This window comes from Sarcophilus harrisii, chromosome 4, assembly GCF_902635505.1.
Source record: "Sarcophilus harrisii chromosome 4, mSarHar1.11, whole genome shotgun sequence".
In the NCBI taxonomy this organism is placed as follows: Eukaryota; Metazoa; Chordata; class Mammalia; order Dasyuromorphia; family Dasyuridae; genus Sarcophilus; species Sarcophilus harrisii.
The window spans coordinates 362355812-362381737 of NC_045429.1; the positions used below are offsets into that span (position 1 = coordinate 362355812).

At 32.6% G+C, this 25926-nt stretch overlaps 1 pseudogene; it reads left to right on the forward strand.

Moving 5' to 3' along the window:
* Positions 1-2264: 2264 nt before the first annotated feature.
* Positions 2265-24417, forward strand: LOC116423638 (annotated as a pseudogene).
* The last annotated feature ends 1509 nt before the right edge of the window (positions 24418-25926 follow it).

The following is a 25926-nucleotide window of genomic DNA, read 5'->3' on the forward strand; positions in this document are numbered from 1 at the left end:
CTCTTAATATTTGTCTTATTCAATTTGGCCTATCATTCTAGCACAAGATATTTTGGGGTCCTAACTATAATTCGATATATTGGTTATCCTTCTCAGTGCTGAGTCATCTGCAAATATGACAAGCATGCCTTTTATTGCCTTTAGTCCAGGAACAAGGACAGAACCTGAGGGCACACTATTAGATATCCTTCCAAGCCAATGGTCATTTATTAATAACTACTTTTAGGATCTAATCATTAGTTTTCAATCTATCAAAATTTACTATCATCCCACAAATATCTGTGTATTTTGTCCACAAAGATAGCACGAGACACTATCAAATGCTTTGCTGAAAGCAAAGCATATGCATATACCATATTAGGTATAATATGCATGAAATTTCTCTTTTACTATTTTAACAACTGTGTTTTTAAAAAACTGCCTATTCTTAATGAATCTATACTGGTTTTGTGATCACTGCTTTTTTTTCTGAATATTTATAAATTGTACTTAATAATCAGTCCTAAAATTCAGCCAGTGATAGAACTCAAATTCACAAGATTTTATTTTGCCTCAATTTGCCCATTTTGTTGTTTGTTTGTTGTTGTTGTTGTCGTAGTCATCCTTGTTTAGTAATTTCCTTCATGCAGGACTCTTTGTGACCTCATTTGGGTTTGTTTGTTTGTTTTGGTTTGTTTTTTGCAAAGATACTTAAGTGGTTTGACATTTCCTTCTCCAGGTTATTTTACAGATGAGGAACTGAGACAAACAGTGATAAATTACTTTCCCAGGATCACATAGTTAGCAAGTTTCTGAGGCTAGATTTGGACACAGGAAGAGGAATGTTCCTGATTCTATGCTCAGCATTCTATGCATTCTGCCACCAAGCTCCATTCACCCTTTCTAGTCCTATTCCATTCCCCAGTCCCTAAGAGTTCATACAAAAAAAGGAAACCTTTTGTTATACAGTTTTGGGATATTGTTGTGAGAATTGTATCCAATATTTCATGATAAACTTTCAAAAATTATGGTTTCAAACTATTAGTATGAATGAACCAGGACAAAGAAGTCCTGTATCTGTAAGCCAATGTTTTTCACATATACATGTGCATGCATATTTGTGCACGTGTGTTTATGTGAACATCTAGGTATATGAACATATATATGTATATATACATGTATGTGTATATCACATATATTCTTATATGAGGTATTGTTATACATATATATATATATATATATATATACACACACACATCCATACATATTTTTTTTTCTTTTAACAAGATCTCATTTTAGAGCAAGGATCCTTAACCTTTTTTCTCTGTAGAGATTTCAAGGGTATCTGTGAACTTGAATGAGGAAGAAAGGATATCTTTATCTTTATTAAAATCTAAGTTAAATTTAGCATTTCCTTCAACTATGAATGTCAGCAACACACCTAATTCTGAGAAAGGGATCTTTGGGTTTCACCAGACTGCCTTAAGAGTCCATAACATAAAAATATTTTAAACCCCAATTTTAAAGTCATTGCCTATGGTATTTCCAGATTAAACTGAAGTGCCACTTCTTTGCATAACAATTTTTTCTGGTTCCCCTAGACATTAGTGCTTTTTTTCACAAAGTAACTCTGCTTCTACTTTTTGGCTTTTGTTCTCAATGCTTAGACTAGTGTCTGGCAAAAAGGTAATCGATGTTTGATGATATTTGTTTTCTATATACTTATATCTATGCATGTTGTCCTTCATTGGTAAGGTTCTCTTTGTATTGCCATTGCCTTATATAGATATTTCATGGTTCCTTTATTTATTTTTTTTTTATTTGATTGATATTAAGTGATAATGAATAGAAAGATCATTGGATTGGAGGTTGGAATTCCATAATTTAGAGCTTGCTTGACACTAACTGCATCATCTTAACATGTCACTTTCTACCTATATAAAGATAATATATTTAAGGGACTCACCTATTCTACACCTATGAACCTTGGGTCTTATTAAATGTTATGGGGGGGTCACACAAAATGGAAAGATAGACATTCACTAGCTGGATCAAAAAAAAAAACAGTAAAAAATCAGGGATTGAACAGATGTGGACACAAGAAACCAAATCAATTTCCTAATCTACATTCAGTACATGACATTGAGCTTGAGTGAATGTGCCAGTGCTAAACCAGGGAAACTATTTAATGCCTAGACCTAAGCCTTCAATCCCAGCATGTTAGTACCCCTGGATCTAAGATAGAGGCTGTTTCCCAGTGTATAAATGAAAATTTCCACGTAGGGATGCAGATGTCCACTCAATCCTTCACCACAGCTATCCTAAGATTCCTATCTCAGGCTGAACTTATATTCATCTCTGTGTTGGCAAAGAAACCTTTTGAAAGAGATGTTCCAGTCATTGAGGCACCTGCAACTATTGAAGGGGATCATTTGATTACTTGGAAACACTCTACAGAAGATTCAAAACCTTAAAATCATCTTCATCTAATCTCCATCCTATTAGAGAAATTCAGATTAGTCTATGATAACTACAGTGAAATCTGTGCAGAGCTGAACCTCATTCTAATACTTGATCCCTTTCCTTATCTGGAAGATGATTTAAAGAATGATGATTGAGATGTTTCTTGCCAAGTTTTTTTTTCCTAATGAAGTGAGAAATAGCAGAAGTAAGTTTAAAAAATTAAAATGGAAAAATCAATAGCTGAAGCAAATTATAGACCAATTAAGGAATTGAATCTGGAACATAAATGCCAAGTTGGCAATGAAGAACTGATTAAAAAAAAAAAGTCAATGCTCTAGGACTAGCATAACTTTTTTTTTCTCCTTGGTGATTAATTCTTTTTTAAAGCAGTAATTTGTTTGTATTCATTCTGATGTTATAAATATTCATTTAAATTATTTGGTTTGGTATCTTGGACTTACATTAAGTATTTACAATTTAGAAAACCATGTAAACCTTACATTGACTATGGTAATTTTATTAATATCTTTTTGAATTTTCACAAGTTTAGTAGGATTCAAAAATTATGTAAAAACTTTGAGACCAACTTCATATTAATCAAAAAGCATTTATTAAGAACTTGCTATGTGCTAGACACTTGAAATACATATACAAGGAATGAAATATTTCTCAATCATAAAGAACTTACATTCTAACAGGGAACATAATAACACTTATAATTACCTATAAAATAAATATAAAGAGAATAAATACAAAGTTAAATGTAAAGTAGTCTTAGAAATGGGTCACTGATTCAAGATAAATCCAATAGACTTGGTATAAAAAGTATCAACTGCAGAGAGAAAACAATGAAGAATGAGTGTGAATTGAAGCATTGTATTTTCATTCTCTTTGTGTTTTCTTTATTTTCTTTATTTTTTATATACTAGTCTGATTTTATTGTACAACATGGCAAATATGGAAATATGTTTAAGAAGTTTGTACATTGTTAACATGTATCAAATTGCTTACTGTCTTAGAGAGGAGAAAAAGAAGGGAGAAAAATTTGTAACACAAAATCTTACAAAAATGAATGTTAAAAACTATTTTTATCTATATTTGGAAAAATAAAATACTAAAGAAATCAAAGAAATAAGAAATGAAAGGGAGCACTGGCAGTTGGGGAGATCAGGAAAAGTTTCGTAGAAGGTTATGATTGAGTTTAGAACTATAAGTGAATATTGGTTGAATTTTACCCATGACTCCAAGAAATTGTAGTATGCACAATGGCCACACCTCAGGAAACCTGAGGGAAATCAAAAAGCCTCAATCCCATCAATGAAGTGAGAGGGGATGACTACCCCAACCATATGAAGATTTCATCTAGTGGAATGGATGGATGAGAAAAATGTGTTCCAACAGTCATGAAGACATTATGGAGCTTGGTCAATCATCTTAAATGCCAAGGTCATTCCCTGAATCCCAGACCATTTATAATTGTCTTGACTTCTGCCATGGGATTTTGATGATCAGAAGGAGAGTGTGAGAGACTCACAACTCTGTATTATTTAAATCCAATTTACACATATGTTAAGATATCACCTGTGATTTCATTGGTCCTCTTTGAAAATGAAAGACACTATTGATCAGAGAAATGCTAATTAAGACAATTCTGAGGTACCACTACATACCTCACAGATTAGCTGAGATGACAGGAAAAGATAATGATACATGTTAGAGGGGATGTGGAAAAACTGGGACACTGATACTTTGTTAGTGGAGTTGTGAACTGATTCAACCATTATGGAGAACAATATGGAACTGTGTCCAAAGAGATATCAAAGTGTCCATATCCCTTGATACATCAGTATCTCTACTGGGCCCTGTATCCCAAAGAGACCATAAAAAAGGGAAAAGGACCCACATGTGCTAAAATCTTTATAGGAGCCCCTTTTGAAGTGGCAAAGAATTGGAAACTGAGTGGATGCCCATCAGTTGGAGAATAACATAATAAGTCATGGTATATGAATATTATGGAATATTATTGTTCTATAAGAAATGATCAGCAAGATGATTTCAGAAAGACCTGTAGAAAGTTACATGAACTTAAGCTAATTAAAATGAATAGAATCAAGAGAACATTGTACACAGCAACAAGGTAGTTTCATGGTGATCAATTCTGATGGACATGGCTTTTTCAATAGCAATGTAATTCTGGCCAATTCCAATGGTCTTGTGATGGAGATAGCCATCTGTACCAAGAGAGAGAATTGTAGAGACTGAGTGTGAATCACAAACTTATATTTTTGCTTTTTTTGTTATTTGCATGCATTTTGGGTTTTTTTCCTTATTTTTTTCCTTTTTGTTCTGTTTTGTTTTTTGTTTTTTTTTTTGTGCAGCAAGAAAATTGTGGAAATATGCAAAAAAAAAAAAAGAAAGAAAGAAAACATAATGAAGTACAACAACAAAAATATTCTTGAGCTATTCTTTAAGGAAGACAGGAATTCTCTGAAGCATAGCTCGAGTATTTTTCAGCCTTAGAGTATAGATATTGCAAAGGCATAGACAAACAATATTACCTTTGAGAAAGAGAGATTGATCAGATTAACTAAATTGGAGAATGTGAGCAATCAATTAATCAGTAAGCACTTATTAAGTATTTACATTATGCCATTAACTGTGATAAGCACTGTGTATACAAAAAAAGATAAAAACCATAGATCTATATCCAGGACAAATAGGAAATAATTAATAGAAAGAAAACATTAAAATTTTGAGGGATTAGAGAAAGCATTCTATAGAAGGCAAGATTTTAGTTGAGATGCTAGGGAACTCAGTAGTTCTAAAGTAGGGAGAGCATTTTCAGGAATGGGGAACAGCCAAAAAATGTCAAGAGCTGAGAGATAATATGTCTTGCTCATGTCTTGTGTCATTGGATCAAAAATATACCTCTGGGATTATGATTCGAAAGAATTGGAAAAATAGTAAGGGATTAAGTTTATGAAGGTATTTGAAATGCCAAAAAGTATTTGATCCTGAGACAATAGGAAGTCACTAGAATTTGTCAAATAGTAAAAGTTACATGATCAGACTCACACTTTCAGAAAATCACTTTAGTGGATGAATGGAAGATTGATTGGAGTAGGGAGAGACTTGAGGTGGGCAGACTTATCAGGAGGCTATTAAAGTGACCTAGACACAATATAATGAAGGTCTATATTAATGGTACCACTACCAGGAAAGAGAGGGGGGAGCATGTTAAAGAGATAATGCAAAAACAAAACTGTTAGACCTCGATAACAGATTAGTTGTGGGGGGTGGCAAATAGGAATCCAGGATGGCTCTTAGTTTGGTATCCCAAGGAGCTGGGAGAGTGATGTTTATGATAATAGGAAAAGTAAGGGGAAAGTGGGCTTTAAAGGGAAAGATAATAAGTTCTGGTTTGGACATATTGAGTTTGAGATGTATACTAAATATCCAGTTCTGATGTCTGAAAGGCAGTTATAGATGTGAAGTTGAAGGTCAGCAGAGAAACTGAAAATAGGATAGGAAAATCTGAGAATTATCTACATAAAGATGCAAGTCATATATAATATAGAGTAATAGATTGGGACAAGGCTGTGGAGGACTTTAAAAACTAAATAGAGTTTTCATTTTATCCTCAAGTCAGTAGAAAACCAATGGAATTTATTAAAGTTCCCTGAAACTTGAGAAGGAAAGATCATAAGTCAAGTGCTGAACTCCTTAACAAAAGAGAGATAATGGCCTGGAGGACAGCATACAACAATTACCATGATCTGGAAAAGATTGAAAATTTATATTGAATAACAGTGATAAAGGGAGAAATTGGAAGTGGAAGTGGGAAGCAACAAAAATTTCATCTTCCCTATCAGAACCAATGCATTGCAATTGTGAATTAAAGCACAGCCTATCATAGAAAAGATAAACAGAGATTAAGTGCTATATGAAGGAAGCAAGATCTCAGTGAGGGCACAAAGATGAGAGCATGAAGTTTATGAGACAATGAGATGTAGGATAAAGGAATTTTTTAAATTGTGGAATAGGAATACCATAGGGCATAGTAAAAGAGATGGGCAAGGTTACAGTAGGTAATGAATAGGATAAGTTGGGGTGGAATAAGAAGGTAGAAGCAAAATTGAGGAATGATTCATTTTCATGTTTTCAACATTGATTAACATAGGAATAGGGAGAAAAATAAATGGAGGAAAAGATATGGGGATAATAGTGAATGGCAGCTGAGTTGTAATATTTAAAGGTTCCAAGGACTGTTGTTGTCTCAAGGCTTTGGAGTGTAGGTCCTTAGCCATGCTTACCTTCTCCTCCTAAGTAAAAGTGGGGAGAAGAGTGAGGTTTTTGGGTTTGGATTGGTTTTCAGACACTCACTCTTCCTTTGTTGTAGTGTGCCTGGGGATGTATAACAGAGAATACCAGGAAAAGTAAGCATCTGGGTCAGCCTGAAAACATGGGACTTTAACTGAACATCCAGGATGGAAAAGATTTGTATAAGCAGAAGAGAAAAGAATGAATATTCCAAGGTGTTGAAGGGCTAGACAGATTACATATAAAAAATAGTTCACATTTATACAGTATTTTAAAGTTTGCAGAATTTTATCTTTACTCCAGACATCATAAGCAAACACTGTAGGAAAAGACCCCTTTACCTTAATAATAACTGACATTTAAATAGTTCTTTAAATATATTGTCTCATTCAATTCAAATATCAATTCTCTGAAGTATGTATCACAAGTATTATTTTTCCCATTTTATGAGAAGAAACAAGATCAGAAGGGTAAGGGATTTGCCTATGGACTAACTGGGTCAGAAGCTAACTTCAAATTCAGGTCTCTCCTGACAATTCCATTATTCTGCTACAGAGGAGTTGCGCATTAAATAACATTTCTCTTCTAGAAAGGGATTTCTCTTCATTTTTCCTGGATCTTCCTCTAATTCTAAGGGCACTTGGGTAATATCTGTCAATACTTATCAACAGAGCTCTCCTTGGGTCACAAGGGAATAGCAAACTTAAGCAATTGTCTTAGCCCCAGATTCCAGTATCAATGGAATCTATAGGAAAATAAGGAGGTTCCTAGACATTGTTGGCTAAAGTGTAACTTGCCTCCTGCATACAACTACATTCCTCTTCTATGACTGTTGATTTATTGGGTGACTTGTGTGATACCTCCTAATTTATAAAGGTTAATCAATGTTCTAGGTTGTAGAGAATAAAGTTGTCCTTGGCTCTTTCTTTAATCCCCATTTCCTCTCCATGAATATGTGAGTCAAGGGATGTGATAATTAGTTTAGACCAACAAATCCCTTGGAGAAGAGTCTAAGGATTACTCTGGTGTAGAATTAAAAGTAAAATCTTTCTGGCACCAAGTCTAGCTCTTTAACCATTATACTACCTAGATGCTTTAGTTTCACCATCTTTAAAAGAAGAGACTAGGACTATATGATCTCTAAGAAGTCTTTTCCAACCTTAGTAATTTCTATGATTCCATGAATGAGTCTATTTCCTTTTTGTCCCACAGGATCTCAGTCACTTCATTTCTCAATGTTTCTACAAATATATGGTCCAAATTCCACATCTCAACACCTTTATCTCCTTTAAGCCTCACTGTCAGAATATGTTGCAGTGCTAACCAGAGAAATGCAAGGGATGTTTTGGGAGAAGAAATACAATGAGGATTTTCTCTTCTAGGTAGATATTATTGTGAAGCATTTAAAAGTCCTATTTTTCATGTAGAAATCTTTTGTTTTTCCCCTCTCTTTGTGTCTCCCAACACATACTTCCTACTAAAAAGTCCTATAGTCAGAGGAATCTTAGAATCATTTCTGAAACCAAATGAAAACCTTTATGTTTATTTCTATTATATTTCATCCTCTTACATCCATCCCTATCTTCTAGCCTGTCAGAAACATTTCTGGATTCTCATTCCATCATCTAGGGTGGTAACTACCCAACTTTAAATCATTTGAAAATTTGATAAAGTCTTGCTATCTATGCCTTTGTCTAAGTCATATAAATATATGAGAACATAGAAATAAATAAGAACATAGATTTAAATTCAGACAGAAAGTCCACATCTTTATTTTACAGATGAAAAACTAAAGCCAAGAGATTAAATAGCTATGTAAATAGAGATCACATGGCTAGTAAGTATCTGAGGTGAGATTTGAATCCAGTTCTTCCTGACTCCAAGTCCAGCATCCCATCCATGCCATGCTGCACATTTGTCTTGCACACACCAAATTTGGGATATCGTAGATATCTAATTAAAAATACCCAACAGGCTAATAATAATGTTGAATAAGAACAAAACAACGCAGGACATAATACTTTAGCCACCGAAAAGACATATTCACCTTCTTAATAATCCACTTCGGTGATGTGAAAGGTTCAAATATTAACTCTTTTCTTTTGGCAGTAGGTAAAATAAGTCTAATTGATTGTTTATATGAAAACCCTTCAAATAATCTTAAAGATGGGTGCTTGAATCTAAGTTTTTTTTCCAGATCAAACAATTTCAGTTCCAATAGTAACATAATCATTTTGCTTAAATTATCAATCTTTATATCTACTATACTATTAAAGACGCCCTAGGCCTCATACTCCTTCTTCTCGTGCTCCTCCTTCCAGCCCTTTTTTCACCAGACTTGTTAGGAGACCCAGATAACTTTTCACCTGCCAACCCTCTAAACACACCACCCCATATCAAACCAGAATGATACTTCCTATTTGCATATGCTATTCTACCCTCCATTCCTAACAAACTAGGAGGAGTTCTCGCTTTACTAGCATCCAGCCTAATCCTCCTAATCATTCCCCTACTCCATATTGCTATCCAAGGAAGCATGATATTCCTCCCAATCTCCCAAACCCTATTCTGAATCCTTACCGCCAATCTAATCACACTTACCTGAATCTACGGCCAACCTGTGGAGCAGCCATTCATTATTATTGGCCAATTAGCCTCTATGCTCTACTTTTTACTGATTCTTGTCCTAATACCTCTTGCAGGACTATTCGAAAACTATATACTAAAACCTAAATGAAGAGTCCAAGTAATTTAACCAAAATACTGGCCTTGTAAGTCAGCTATGAAGGTAAACCCCTTCCTAGGACCAATCAGGAAGAAGGCATTAAGCCCCTCCATCAACGCCCAAAGCCAATATTCTACTTAAACTACTTCCTGCATTAAAAATTTTTATTTATTTTTATCGCAAAATTCAATTTGTATACTATCCCAGTATTAAATTTTTTACAAATTTTTTACAAATTTTTTGCAAATTTTTAATTTTACTCAAGCAAAAATATAAACTCATGTATATATATATATTAATATATTAATATATATTTATGTATATAGAGCATACATTTATAGTCCTCTATCATATAATTATATATATATTAAGCATATATTACTAAATACATTAATATAATATATTGTTAAACATTAATAAGTACATGCATATCAAACTAATATAACTCATAATAGTACATAATACATAATATGTATATATTACATAAGATAATTCTTTTTGTTACTTCCTAAATATTTGTTTGTTTGTTTGGCTATCAGAATCTTTCCCTTCTCTCAAACCAACTCAACTTTCCAAATGAAGTTGCTAAAAATTGGGATTGTTGTAACTTACTTATATACACAGTATAAAAATTAATTTACTTATCTTCCTGGAAGAACTTTCTGTGTGACGTGACAAGATCCACAGCCTGATAAAACAGAGCCTTGCTTTTCCTTGAACCAAAAGGCACCACAAAAATAGTTAACAAATATTAGAATTTAAGATCTAAGTCTCAGCAGTTATGCTATCAAATGCTAGAATAAATTCTATAACTGATGTTTAAGTTTCTAAATTTTGGGGACTTATCCCTAAATTAAGGACTATAATTATCTGTCCAGGAAAAAAAGGAATGGAAAGATAGCTTTTGTTTATTTATAAAATCTTAGCTTCTGGCTAAGTTAATTTGTTTGGAGAATGTTGATTGAAACATTAACAGGAAGTGAAAGAGTAATGGAAGTCAATATGAATCTTACCATTTATCTGACTACAGAATAAAAATTTGTTTGAAAAAGAATATATGAACATTTAAAAAGTTTAAAATTATGTGCAATTCTGCTACTTTCAAATATAATTAAAAGTACTATAAAACTTGTTATTGAATTATTTCAGTTGTGTCCAATTTTTTGTAACTCCATTTGGGGTTTCTTTGGTAAAAAATATCAAATAGTTTGCCATTTCCTTTTCCAGTTCATTTTACAGATGAGGAAACTGAAGGAAACAGAGTTAAGTGACTTTCCTTGAATTCACATTTTTCTGCCTCCAGGGCTGACTCTTCATTCCCTGGGCTGCTTAGCTATATGTGTGTATACATATGTGTGTGTGTGTGTATATGTGTGTATTTGTGTATATGTATATATGTATTTATGCACACTGTATGATTTTTATAGTATATATGACATTTCACATAAACATTATATAATTATGATATAATAATATTAATATATCATCAAAACAATTACAATTTAAACTAAATAATTATGGCAAAGTTTTGACAAGTAAGCTAACAAATGAATTATAACTAGTAGACCTGGTATTTATATGTTTATGAGTACTTTCCAAGTCCTCAAGAACTGCATTTTTTTTACAAGTTTTACAATCATTTTTGTTGTTTCCCCTATAATTTTAGTTGATTCTATCAGTTTGCTTAACAGATACTCTTCTTACAGATAGATCAAAAATTAAGTTCAATTTAGAAAAGATCAATTTTTTTTCTTTTCTGAAGTAAAAGAGTCACCATTCTTGTTTCGTATATATAAATATATATGCCAAACTCCTCTATATTCAAAAATTGAATACATGATGAACTTTCTGAAAGATCTAATTTTCTTCTTTATAGTATTTTATTTTTCCAATACATGCAAAGATAGTTTTCAACATTCACCTTTGCAAAACCTTGTGTTCCAAATTTTTATCCCTCCCAAGACAGCAAACAACCTGACATAAGTTAAACATGTGCAATCCTTCTAAGCATATTTTTATGTCCATCATCCTGTCTAAGAAAAATCAGATCAAAAGAGAAAAAAAATAAGAAAAAATAAGCAAACAACAATAAAAAGGTTAAAATACTATTCTCTGATCAATATTCAAAAATCTAATTTTCACAACACAAATTTGAATGCTCTATGATCAAGAATAAATCTCTTAGGAATTCTCCTGAAGACTTCATTATAAGTTAATATTGAACTTTTAATAACTACTTTTATAGTCTTTTACTCTAACCCACATACCTCTGTCTTTTCCACAAGAATAATATGAGAAAAACTGACAGATAATCCTTTTACTAAAATCTAATTAACCCAAATCATTAATATTTGTATGATCAAACATTTTACTAAGGTTGCCAAAAAAAGAAAATGAGGTTAGTCTGCTCTGACTTGTTCTTGATGAAACCACCCTGGCCATTTGTGATGTACTAACATAACTTTTATAAGCAGGACAAGAATATTGTCATAAACAAAAGTCCAGCTCATTGGGAAATATTTTTCAGACTACTCTCTTCTTTTTAAAAATTTACTCTTTTTAATCCTGAAATAACTTTCCCATTCTCGATAGCGTTTATGTCACTGATAGTGGCTGTTAAATTATATTCATTAGTTTTTTCACTATCTTAATCAAGTCCACAAGCATATATTAAGTATCTTTACTAAGTATTAAGTATTTCATGCAATATAATAAGAACTAGAGACACAAAAAAGCCAAAATTTTAATTGAATTTAATTTAAAAATCAGTCCTTCTGCAGAAGGAACATTTAGTCTAATGGGAGAGAAAAGATGTAAGCTATGTATAAACAAGAAATTGGATAATTGGAGATAATCTCACAGGAAAGGCATTAACATTAAGGAGGACTGGGAAAAGCTTCTTGCAGAAGGTGGTGTTTTAGCTAACTCTTAAAGAAGCCAGAAAAGCCAAGAAACAAAAATCAAGAGGAGTATTTCAGGCATGAAGATAGCCTGTGAAAATGCTTGGAGTTGGGAAATGGAGGATTTCATGTGAAGAACAACAAGGATATAGGTGTCCCTAAATTTTAAAGTTATATAAAGGAAAACAAAACACAAGAAGAAGGGAAAGGTAGGAAGGGGATAGATAATGACAGATTAGGATACATTTTATCTGAGTCTTGTGATCTAAAATGGGTATCAATTCCTTATTAGTCCCCTGGTTCTGCTCACTCTGTTCTGTATCAACTCATATAAATCTCCTTAGGTTTCTGTGAAATATCTTCCATCCTTTCTTACAGTACAATAATATTTTATTACATGCTTATATTATCATTGATTCAACCAATTCAACTATCTTCTTATTTCCCATTGCTTTATAAAATTACCAAAAAGTTATTATAAATATTTTTGTATATCTAATCTTTTTCCTTTTATATATCTTTGGGGTATAGATACAGGTACTATTACAAAAAAATTGCAGGGTTTTTTATGTTACTTCTCTATTGATTTTCCTTTTTTATCATCTTCACAAATCTTTAAATAAATCTTAAATTGGGTGGTGAGTCACTTCACTTCAGAATCACTTCAAAAACTATCATTTTTCTTTTTTTCATCAGAATTATGTTCTCTTATGTCCAGAATTTAATTCTTGATATTTTGCATATCTTCTCAATTTGGGCCCATAGGATCCTACCCATCCATCTGCTGAACCCTTGGAAGTCTGCTCCCAAAATCTAGAGTGCCTATACAACTATGCTTAGCTCTAATTGTTTTACTTTTTATCAGAGATGTTAGTGAAAATGCCCCAGAATAGAATTTTCCTTTACTAATTCTCCCATCTTTTGAAGCTTACAATTATTAGTAAGGTTAGATTTTTTCCTAAGTTATTAGCTATTCTGCTTTTGTCCAGAAGAGAACTTTAGTAGATTTTTTGATCATTTAAATCCCCCACTATTGTATGCCAGGCTTGGTCTATGTTTAAAAAAATTCTCATCTATGACCTCTTTCTGTCCTGGTAATCAATCTGTGGTTAATTGCAGTGTTGCTTATGATTGTCACTCCATTCATCTTTAACTAAATAATATCCACCATGTTTCACAACTCCGGTAACTCAAGTTCCTGGATTACTTCATATGACATGTCTGTGTACTATATATTGTTCTATTAAATTTATTTATTTCAATGCACATTGCTTTATGAATCGTGTTGGGAGAGAAAAATAGAGCAAAAGAGAAAAACCATGAGAGAGATTTTTAAAAGAAATGAACATAGAATGTGTTGATTTACATTTGGTTTCCTTAGTTCTTTTTCTGGATAAAAATGGCATTTTCTGTCCAAAGTCTATTGAGATTATTTTGGATCACTGAATCACTTAGAGGAACCAAAACTTTTATAGTTGATCATCACACATTCTTGCTGTTGCTGTGTACAATGTATTCCTGTTTCTGATTGTTTCACTCAGCATCAGTTCATGTAAATCTTTCCAGAACATTCTGAAATCAATTTGTTCCTTATTTTTATGAGATTCCATTACCTTCATATGCCACAACTTATTCAGACATTTCCCATTTGATGGGCATCTACTCATTTCCAGTTATTTGCAATCACAAAAAGAACTGCTACAAACATTTTTGCAAATATAAGATCTTTTCCCTCCTTTATTACAGGGTCTATATCCCAAGGTCTATCCCATTTCCTTGGGATATAGACCCTGTAATGGCACCAGAGTATGCAGAGTTTGATAGCTCTTTGGGCATAGTTACAAATTGCTCTACAGAATAGTTAAATCATTTCACAACTCCACCAACAATGCATGAGTGTCCCAGTTTCCCGACAAACCCTCTAACTTTTCTTGTTATCATTGCCAGTCATCTTAGCCAATCTGAGAAGTGTGACATAGTACCTCAGAATTGTTTTAATTTGCATTTCTCTAATAAATAGTAATTTAGATCATTTTTCTATACCTATAAATGGCTCTAATTTCATCCTCTGAAAATTGTCTAACTCATATCTTTTGACTATTTTATCAGTTGGGGAATGAGTTGTGTATTCTTATAAACTTAACACTGTTTTTATATATATTTTTAAAATGAGACCTTTATCAGAAACACTAGTTATAAAGATTTTTTTCTCAGGTTGGCATTTCCCTTTCAATCTTGTTTCTGTTGTTTTAGTTTGTGCAAAGCCTTTTTAATTTAATGTAATCAAAGTTGTCCGTTTTGCCTTTCAGAATGCTCTTTAGTTCTTCTTTGGTCATAAATACCTCCCTTTTCCAAAAATTTGATACATAATTGTTCTCCTAATTTGTTTATGCATAAATCATTTACCCATTTTGACCTTATTTTGGTGTGGGGTGTAAGATGTAGGCTATACCATGTTTCTGACATTATTTTCCAGTTTTCTAGGCAATTTTTCTCATATAGTAAGTTCTTATCCCAAAATCTAGAGTTTTGTGTGTTTATCAAATATGAGGTTACTATGGACCTTGATTTTTGGGTCATGTATATCTAATCTATTTGACTAATCCACCACTCTATTTCTTATCCAGTACAATGATTTTGATGACTGCTATTTTATAATATAGATTTAGGTTTGATATTGCTAAGCCACCATATTTGTATTTTTTTTTTGGTTAATTCCCTTGCTATTCTTGACCTTTTGTTCATCCACATAAATTTTGCTATTATTTTTCTTCTTCTATAAAATAGTTGTTTAACAGTTTGATTGGTATGGCATTTAACAAGTAGACCAATTTAGGTAGAATTGTCATTTTTATTATCCTCAGTCAATCCATGAGCAATTGATAATTTTCTAATTGTTTATATCTAACTTTATGTGTGTGAAAAGTGTTTTGTAATTGTGTTCATATGTGTATTTGTCTTGGCAAGTAGACCTTCAAGTATATTATTTTGATTACAGCAGTTTTAAATGAAATTCCTCTTTCTATTTCTTGCTGATGGGCTTTGTCAGTAATATACCAAAATACTGTTGTTTATGTCGTTTATTATATATGCTGCAACTTTGCTAAAGCTGTAAATTGTTTCCAGTAGGTTTTTGGATGACATTATAGCATTTTTAAATATATCGTCATTTCACCTGCAAAGAGTGATAGTTTTATTTCTTCATTGCCTATTCTAATTCCTTCAATTTCTTTTTTTTTATTGCTAAAGTCAACATTTCTAGTACAAAATTGAATAATAGTGGTGATAACAGGCATCTTTGTTTCACCCCTGATCGTAATGGGAATGCATGCATTTCTCTCCATTATGAACAATGCTTGTTGTTGGTTTTAGATAGATACTGCTTATTATTTTAAGGAAAACTTCCTTTATCCCTAGGCTCTCTAGTATTTTTAATAGGAATGATTGCTACATTTTGCCAAAAACTTTTTCTACATCAATTATCATGTGATTTCTGTTGGCTTTGTTATTGATATGGTTGATTGAAATATGAACTTAGTCCTGCATTCCTGGAATAAATCCCACTTGGTCACAGTGTATTATCCTGCTAATAAGTGACTGTAATCTCTTTGCTAATATTTTATTTAAAATATTTGCATCAATATTCATCAAAGATATAGGTTTGTAATTTTCTTTCACTGTTTTGAGTTTTCCTGGATTAGGTAACAGTACCATATTTGTATCATAGAAGGAATGAGGCAGGACTCCTTCTTTACCTATTTTTCCAAATAGTTTATATAACATTAGAATTGTTCTTTAAATGTTTGGTAGAATTCACTTGTGAATCCATCTGACCCAAAAGATTTTTTTCTTAGATTTTTGTCTTATTCAATTTTTTTTCTAAAATAAGACTATTAATTTTTTCCTCTTCTGTAATTTGGGAAATTTGTATTTTTGTAAATATATATCCACTTCAGTTAGATTGTGAGATGTGCTACCATACAGTTGAGCAAAATAGCTCCTAATTATTGTTTTTCTTTGTCATTGGTGGTAAGTTCATTCTTCATTTTTGATGCAGGTAATTTGGTTTTTTCTTTCATTTTTCTAAACAAATTAACTAAAGGTTTATCTATTTTGTTGGTTTTTTTCATAAATCTTAATTTTATTAATTAGTTCAATAGTTTCAAAAATGGCTTTAAGCATAGGGGCCCCTTGTGTTTGCAGGGGATTGCTTTGTCTACTCTCTTCAGGAAACAGCCTGATTGCCCAGAGATTTAGCTCTCTGCCTCAGGACTAAGGGTCTTATTTGCTGTGATTAACACTTTCTCATTTTCCCAGAATCTATCTGAGCTGGAATGAACACCCTTTTTACTCCAGTGCAACTGACCTTTCTTAAAGTTTTTCCAGTCTCTCTTGAGCTGGAGAATGGTTTCATTCCATCAGACTCTATTCAGAATCTTGGTTTCATGTGATTTTTGAGGGAAACTGGGAGAGCTCACTCAAGCAGCTTCCTGGCTTCACTTGGCCATCTTGGCTATACCCTGTTCCTTTAAAAAAAAAAAAAAAACTCTTATATTACTTTAGAATAACACCAACCCAACCAGAGTTATGCAGCAGCTAGGTGGATAGAGCACCAGGCCTGGAGTGAAAAGGCATGAGTTCAAATCCTGCCTCAGATACTTGGGCAATTTAATCCTGTATGTTTCATTTCCTCAAGTATAAAATGAGCTGGAGAAAGAAACAGCAAATTACTTTCATATCTTTGCTAAGAAAACCCCACAAATGGTCATAAATATCCAGAAAGTGACTGAAACAACTGAACAACAACCAGGCTAGTCATTAATTTCATTTCAGTAAGGCTCAAGATATTTTTGAGATCAAATTTAACCTTACGAATTTTGGTTTATCTTGCTTTTTGCCTAATCATTGGACATCTATATATAGACATTTGGGACCATGAATTTAATATATTCTTTGATTTTGTCCCTTGTGAACTTATTTATGTTATCTGTCTTGGTAAGAAAAAAATACATGTGCATATAAACATCCATGTTTATTGCATGTAAATTTCTATACATATGGGCATTGGTATCTGTATATGTCTATATATGTATATATGTGTATAAGCATACATACACACATATGTGTCCATCAATATAAATGTCAGAATGTTGTTGTTTATCCTTTCTCAAAGAGGACCAAAGAAGTCATGAGCTTGACTTGCTTATGAATTATATTTAAGTGAGTCAGAATTGCACAAATTCATCAGCCTCATTCTCTTTTCCAGAGTCATCAAAATCCAAGGGCAAGACAAAAGTCAGAATGATTGGCAATGTCCTGGGATGCAGTGGATGACCATAGTGTCTTCAATGACTAATCAAGCTCTTAGTGCTCAACAGCATCTGCTTCAGCCACCCTCATGGCAATTAGAGCAAATTGTTCACCTCTTCCCATTTTTACAGGGGAAGTCTTCATATGTTTGTGGTAGACATTCCCCTAAGTCACTGACTGGGTAATGACTGTTGGTTACTCTCAGTCAAAAAGATATTTATACAATGATGGAAAGAGAATAGGAGTTGAGATTATTTTGGGAACATGGCTTAAAATGTAAGAATAAAGAATGACTGCTGGCCAGAAACAGATTGCCTGATGAAAATATATTTGCCTAGTTTTTTATAAATGTAATAAAAAGAACTATAAACTAAAACAAATTGGGGAAGAAAAATACATTATATATATATATATATATATATATATATATATATATATATACTATGTGTACATATATGTACATAGATATATGTGTATAAATATGCAAGTATTTTTGTCTCTGCCTCATTTTTTCCAGTTTAAAGCCCTTTTGATTGCATTAAGAAACTAGGCAAATATTCTTTTCAGGCAATCTGTTCTTAGCCAGGAGCATATAATTCTTATATTTTAAACCATGGCCTCAAAAATCCAAATCCCATTCTCAGTACCATCTTATTAGACATATTTTCTTACTTCCCATGGCTCATAGAATCACAAGATTTTAAACTAAAAAGGACCTTAAAGAACCTTTAGTTCAGAGTTCTCATTTTATACGTTTTTAAAAACCTAATATCCAGTGTGGTTAAGCAACCTATGACCATTTAATGAGCAAGTAGAATATTTAGTATTTGAGGCCAGGCTCCTTAGACTCCATTTATAATACTTTTTACCCAAATGACCATTTTATTGCAATTGGTCCCCATTTCCTCTGGTAGCCTTCTCAAAGTTGCCTGTCATTCTATAAAAGGTACAATTATTTTTTGTAGACTTTAATACTTTCCTTGATTCTCATTATTTGTCATTCACTTTGTACAATACATGTGTTTTTTTTATAATTATTTAATTTTAATTTTTCCTTAATTACAAGTAAAAACAATTCCTTCATTAAAATTTCCTCTTAATATTAATTGAAAAGGCAAGCAATGTAATATAGATTATACATGTGCAATCATGTAAAACATATTTCCATTTAATCACATTAAGACATGTTTTTCAAAAAACTTACAAAGAAGGAAGTCAAATACTATTTTCAAATGCATTATAACAATTCATCCTTAAAAAATTTTTAATCTTTTTTGTCTCATGGATCCTTCTGGAAGTCTGGTGAAGACTAAATACTACTCAGAATAACATTTTTTAATTCATAAAATAAAATAACAGAATTAATCAAGAAATCAATAAACATTTATAAATACCTACTATGTCCCATACAGTATACCACACAAGATTGCACAAGATATACTACACATGGATTACAAAGTGAACCAATTATATTAAGAATTTTTTTTTTGGTCTGAGGCAATTGGAGTTAAGTGACTTGCCCAGGGTCACAGAGCTAGGAAGTGTTAAGTATCTGAAGTCACATTTGAACTCAGGTCCTCCTGACATTAGGATTGGTACTCTATCCACTGCGCCATCTAGCTGCCCCAAAATATGTTTGTTTGTTTTTTTAATTAGGTAATAACTTCACTCTGCCACATTAAGAACCTTGCTTTAATTTCCATGTGAATCTCCCATTCTACCCCTTAATCCATTTGCTTAGTAACTTATGGTTCTGATATGCAAGATTTGTTTTTGCTAATTGCTAGGTACACAAAAATAATTCATATTTATAAAACACTTTAATGTTGCCAATGCACAACAACTCTAGACAGTGGATATTGAATTAGTATATTCATTTTTTTTCAAAAAGTTATTTTTATTTAATATTTTTATTTTCCCCAGATGCATGTAAAACAAGTTTTATGTTTGTTTTTAAAACTTTGAGTTTCAGATTCTCATCCTACCTCTTTACTGCCCCCCTACATTGAGAAGACACATATGAAGTTATGCAAAACATTTCCATAAAAGTTATGTTGTGAAAGAAAATATAGATTCCCCCCCCAAAAAAAAAACCTCAGGAAAAACAAAGTTTTTTTTAAAGTATTCTTCAATTTGTATTCAGATACAACCAGTTCTTTCTCTGGATATAAATAGAATTTTTCATCATAAATGCTTCAGAGTAGGCTTTGATCATTTTATTGCAGAAAATAACAAAGTCATTCACAGCTAATCATCCTACAATATTGCTGTTACTTTCTACACAGTACATTTTACTTTTCTTGAGTCCATGAAGAACTTTCCAGATTTTGCTGAGAACATCCTGCTCATCATTTATTATAGAACAATAAGGCATATTTCTACATAATATATAATCATAGTCACATATCACAATTTATTCATCCATTTCCCAATTGGTGGACATCCCTTCAATTTCCAATTTTTTACCCTAAGAAAATAGTTGCTATAAATATTTTATACTTATAGGTCCTTGTTTCTTTTTTTTTAATCTCTCAGAATTCATGCTTAGTAATTGTATTGTTAGTTCAAAGTATATGCATAATTTTATAGCCCTTTGGGCATAATTCATAGCTTTTAATCATTTGTCAATTGATGGACCTTATTTTTTTTTTATAAATTTGACTCAGTTCCCAATACAGTTGAGAAATAAGGCCTTGATCATAGAAACTTGCTTCAAAATTCTTTTCACAATTACTATTACTAACTGTATTTCCCCCTTGTTTATTATTATTGTTTGTTTCTCTCTCCTTTTCACTCTAATGTTCCTAAAAAGTCTTTTGCTTTTGACCACTCCTTCCCATAATATGCCCTTTCTTCTATTACCCTCCCTCCTTTTTGTATCCCCTTTCTCTCCTACTCTCCCATAGGACAAGATAGATTTATATATCTGTACTGAATATGTATGCTATATTCTCTTTGAGCCTCTTTGATGAGAGTAAGGTTCACTCTTCCCTTCCACAGTAAAGCTTTTTCTTGCCTCTTACAGCAGATAAATTACACCATTCCACTTCTTTTTCCATTTCTCTCAATACAATTTCCCTTCTCACCTCTTAATTTTATTATTTTCAGCATTATCCCTTCATATTCAACTCACACCTGTTTTGGCTCATACAGGACCCTTTCCCTTCTTTAGTATTTCTTTGGGATATAAGCCCAGTAGTAGCACTGCTGGATCAAAGGGTATGCAGTTTGATAACTTTTGGGGCATAATTCCAGATTGTTCTCCAGAATGGTTGGATTCATTCACAATTTCACCAAAAATGCATCAGTGTCCCAGTTTTCCCACACCCTCTCCAACATTCATCATTATTTTTTTCCTGTCATCTTAGCCAATCTGACAGGTGTGTAGTGGTATCTCAGAGTTGTTTTAATTTGTATTTCTCTGATCAATAGTGATTTGGAACACTTTCATATGAGTGAAAATAGTTTCAATTTCATCATCTGAAAATTGTCTGTTCATATCCTTTGACCATTTATCAACTGGAGAATGGCTTGATTTCTTATAAATTAGAGTTAATTCTCTATATATTTTGGAAATGAGGCCTTTATCAGAACCTTTCCTTCTAATCTTGTTTGCATTAGTTTTGTTTGTACAAAGGCTTTTTAATTTAATGTAATCAAAATTTTCTATTTTGTGATCAATAATGATCTCTAGTTCTTCTTTGGCATAAATTCCCTCCTCCTCCACAAGTCTAAGAGGTAAATTATCCTGTGTTCCTCTAATTTATTTATGATTTCGTTTTTTATGCCTCAATCATGGACTCATTTTGATCTTATGTTGGTATATGGTGTTAAGTATGGGTCCATGCCTAATTTCTGCCATACTAATTTCCAGTTTTCCCAGCAGTTTTTTGTCAAATAGTGAATTCTTATCCCAAAAGTTGGAATCTTTGGGTTTGTCAAACATTAGATTGCTATAGTTATTGAGTATTTTGTTTTGTGAACCTAACCTATTCCACTGATCAACTAATCCATTTCTTAGCCAATACCAAATAGTTTTGGTGACTGCTGCTTTATAATACAGTTTTAGATCAGATACATCTAGGCCACTTTTATTTGATTTTTTTTTCATTAATTCCCTTGGAATTCTTGACCTTTTGTTCTTCCCTATGAATTTTGTTGTTATTTTTTCTAAGTCATTAAAATAGTTTCTTGGGAGTCTGATTGGTATAGCATTAAATAAATAGATTAGTTTAGGGAGTATTGTCAGCTTTAGTATATTCACTCAGCCTATCCAAGAGCACTTAATATTTTTCCAGTTATTTAAATCTGACATTATGTATGTGGAAAGTGTTTTGTAATTTTGCTTATATAATTTCTGACTTTCCTTTGCTGTTGGATTTTGACTGCTATATTCTTTTGAGTGGGTTTTGTTCTTCCTTGTCACCACTGTACTTTTCTATGATCAGAATCTTTTTCTGTTGTTTGCTCATTTTTTTTCTAGCCTACTACTTGGCCTTTAACTGTTAAAGTAGGGCTCATTTGCCAGGGTGGGAGTGTGATGTTCCAAGTTTCAGGTAATTTATACAACTGATTTCAGAGCTCCTTCTAGGGAACTAAAAGTTTTCAGTTTTTTCAAAATGTTATGATCTAAGGAGAAGTATGTTAAAGTGACCACAAGCACTTTTTTCTGCCTTAGACCTATGAAGAGGATTCCTGTTTCACTGAAGCTCTAAGTTCTAGTGTCCTAAAGCAACAGAGCCCTTCTTCAGTTCTAGTAAAAATACCTTCTTCTGACTAGTTCAGCTCCTGCCCTTTACTGAATGTGCACTATAACTGGAAGCTGCAGCTATCACTGTTACTCCTGCAGTTGCTGCTGCCCACTGCTGCCATTACTGTTGCCACTGCTGATTCAGTGACTCCCAAGGCCTGCTCCTGGCTTGCTGGTTTTCTGAAGCCTTCTCACCCTAGTGAGACAAATATTTTTTTGTTAGCCTTTCAAGTTGTCTTTGGTATCTCTGGGTTGAGAGATCTGGAAACTGCCAGTACCATCACTAATTCAAAGTCCCTTAGGTCCACTCCTGGTTTGCTGGGGCTGAGGCTGAGGCTGAGGCTGTACTGAACTTCTACTCTGGTGCAACAGACCTTTCTTAATGATCTTCTAAGGTGTCTTTGGTTATAAAAAATTGTTCCACTACATCTTTTTGTGGGCTCTAATGCTCTAAATTTTTTTTAGTTATTATTTTTAAAAAATTTAGAGGGGATTGGGGGTGAGCTCAGGCAAGTCCTTGCCTTTATTCTCCCATCTTGACTCTGACTCCACTATATACATTTTTCAAAAAAAGAAAAACTTAGGCTTAGCAAGGTTAAGAAACTTTCCTGTGATTGCACAACTAATTATTTAGTGTCTCATATTTGACACAATTCTTGATTACAAGTTGGTGCTCACCTCCCATTTTTCCACCCACCTCACTACTATTCCTGATTCAAATAATTGTGTTTAGCATATGGTAAGCAGAAGTGATGAAGTCAATTCTTAGCTTAATACAACTGGTATTTTAGCAAGTTTTATAATGTATTTGACCTAATTCTGGAAGGCAACTCTTAACAATACTTGTGATAGGATAGAGGGAGTGGGAGATGACTGAGATGTATCTTTCCCCATCTTAAAAACAAAATGTTTTTCTTCTGGGTTACCTAATTTTTCTACATGGTGAAGAAATGATCAGAATTGCAGAAAATAAAGCAATGTAATAATGATTCCCTTATTTCCACCTCTAAACAAATAAACAATGTTTTAATCAGTGGCACTTACAGAGAGAAATTCCATACAGATAGGAAATGTATATATTCCAAATGTCATATTCTAAGCAAATTTAGTTAAAGTAATTTACTCTGTTGGCTTGGTGGAACCTTTCCAATTCTGTTTTCTTCATGTCTTTCAGACATGGAGATTAAGATAGACAATAGTGAATGAGTTTATTTTTCAAGGATTCTTCAGATCATCAGCTTACTTTCTTGGTTGTGTTTCTTGCCCTGTACATCATAATCCTTCTAGCAATACTATCATAATTATAATCATTAGCAATGATCATCATCTTCACATTCCTACACACTTCTTCTTGAGTATGCTGTAAACTTCTGAGACTTTGTATCCTTTTGTTCATTATCCTATAAATGCTGTCTAATCTTATGAGGTAAGGCTGAGCCACCTTTTTCTTTGTCACCTTAGGTATCACAACTGCTTCGTGATCACAGCAATGGGATATAATTGATATGTAGCCATCTGCAATTCCCTGATATACAGTCATCATGAACTCAGCTTATGTAGCATATGTAATGTTGATTTTATGGCAATGACACAAGTTGACATCCTTTTATGATAAAGAAGTGTCCCACTTCAGTGACATTCATCCTTATGAAACCATTGATATCAATGTCAAAGAGATTTTGACATACATAATAAGCGTGATGATATCCTTGTGCCCAAGGCCTTGGTCTTCATCTGCTATATGCTCATCATCTTCACCATTCTTGAAATTGCTTTATTAGAGAGTCAGAAAGGCTTTTTCTACATGTGCCTCGGACATCTGTGTGGTCATCGTTCACTATGGTTATGTTTCTATTGCCTATTTAAAGCCCAACTCAAAGAATACCAGAAACCAGGACCAGTTGATTTCAATGACCTATTCTGTTATCACTCCACTACTCAGTGAAATTGCACATAGCCTGAGAAACTAGAGGGTCAAGGATGCTTTGTGTCAAGTTTATGTGAAAATAGTTTTTTTTATTATTATTATATAGCTTCATGGTTTTAAGAAACAACAGTAGATATGAGAGGGCCTGGATATGAATGTGTATATACTATTCAAAAGAAATTAGATATTAAGAAATTTTAAAGAATTCAGGAATCAGAGAGAACTTGGATGGAGGTTAAAGAGGGAGAAACAAAAAAATTTTTTCATTGTATCATATTATTAAGCACTTAGACAGAAAAAGGAAATAGATGAGGAATATTCCCCAGCCCTCACACACCAGCATGACATAATAGTGTTGAAAATTTTAATTATTCAGACATCTAATGAAGTTTTCTCTGTCAAAAACAGAGTAGCAAATTATTTTTTATTTACCTCAATAATAATTTCACTCTTCCAAAGATAGAGTAATAAACAAGGAAACATTCTTTTCTGTATCTTTCCTAACAAAGAGATAATCTGCTTGTTGTAGTAAAATTGTAAAACATTTTTAGGGAAATTACCCCTTTTTCTTAGCATTTATGATAGAAGAGGGGAAATCCATATAGACATTGGTATGCATACTACAGTTAGAGAAAGTAAGCTTTAAAGAGTTCATATAAGTAGTATCCCATTGAGTAAAATTCTATAGAAGAAAGCCCAGGAAGGATGGGACATGCTCTTAAATAAAATCTGGAAAATACAAAGAGAAACAATTCCAGTAAGGAAAGTCAATGATATTCATGGTAAGAGACCAATCTCAATGCTCAGGGGAAATGCACAAATTTACATTTTAAAAAGAAATGGATAGAAGATAAAACAAGGTCAAGTAAAAGTGAGAGAAAAGTGGTATGATACCCTAAAAATAGTTTTTGTAAATATTAAAGCTCAGAATGATTTGAAACTAACAAAGGAAACTAAGGACTCCAAAATATCTTTGTCTTTAGCTACTGTGAAAGATAAAGAGAAACAAAAGACAGGAGACTTTTCATTGGGGTGGATGAGACATTGATAAATGACTTTAAAAAGACAGAGTTGCTCAATTTTTATTTTTTTCTGTACAAATGAGAAGCATCTTCTACTGGAAGTGACAAAACAAAAATGACTAATAGGTAATTGATACCCAAGATAAGGAGATAACAAAAGAACATCTAATTTCCCTTGAAGAATTCAAGTTACTTAGCCCATATGACCTTGATCTTTGTTTTCTGAAGGAACTAGCACATGGAATTGCTGAGTCAATATCAATGATATTTAAAAATAATGTAGAAAATAAAAGAAGTAGCATAAAATTGGAGAAAGGCAAAGGTGGTCTAAAATTTTAAAAATAAAAAAAAGCAGTCTGCAAAACTGTTATCCAACAAACATGACTTCAAAGCTAAGCAAAGAAAGATTCATTCTTGAATTGGCTTTGAAGTAATAAAATTGAGGGCCATAGTAAAATAATGCCTCAATATTCAATTTGGCCAAATTTGTACTTGCTTTGTTTCTCATAAAATCATCTTTTGTCTCTATA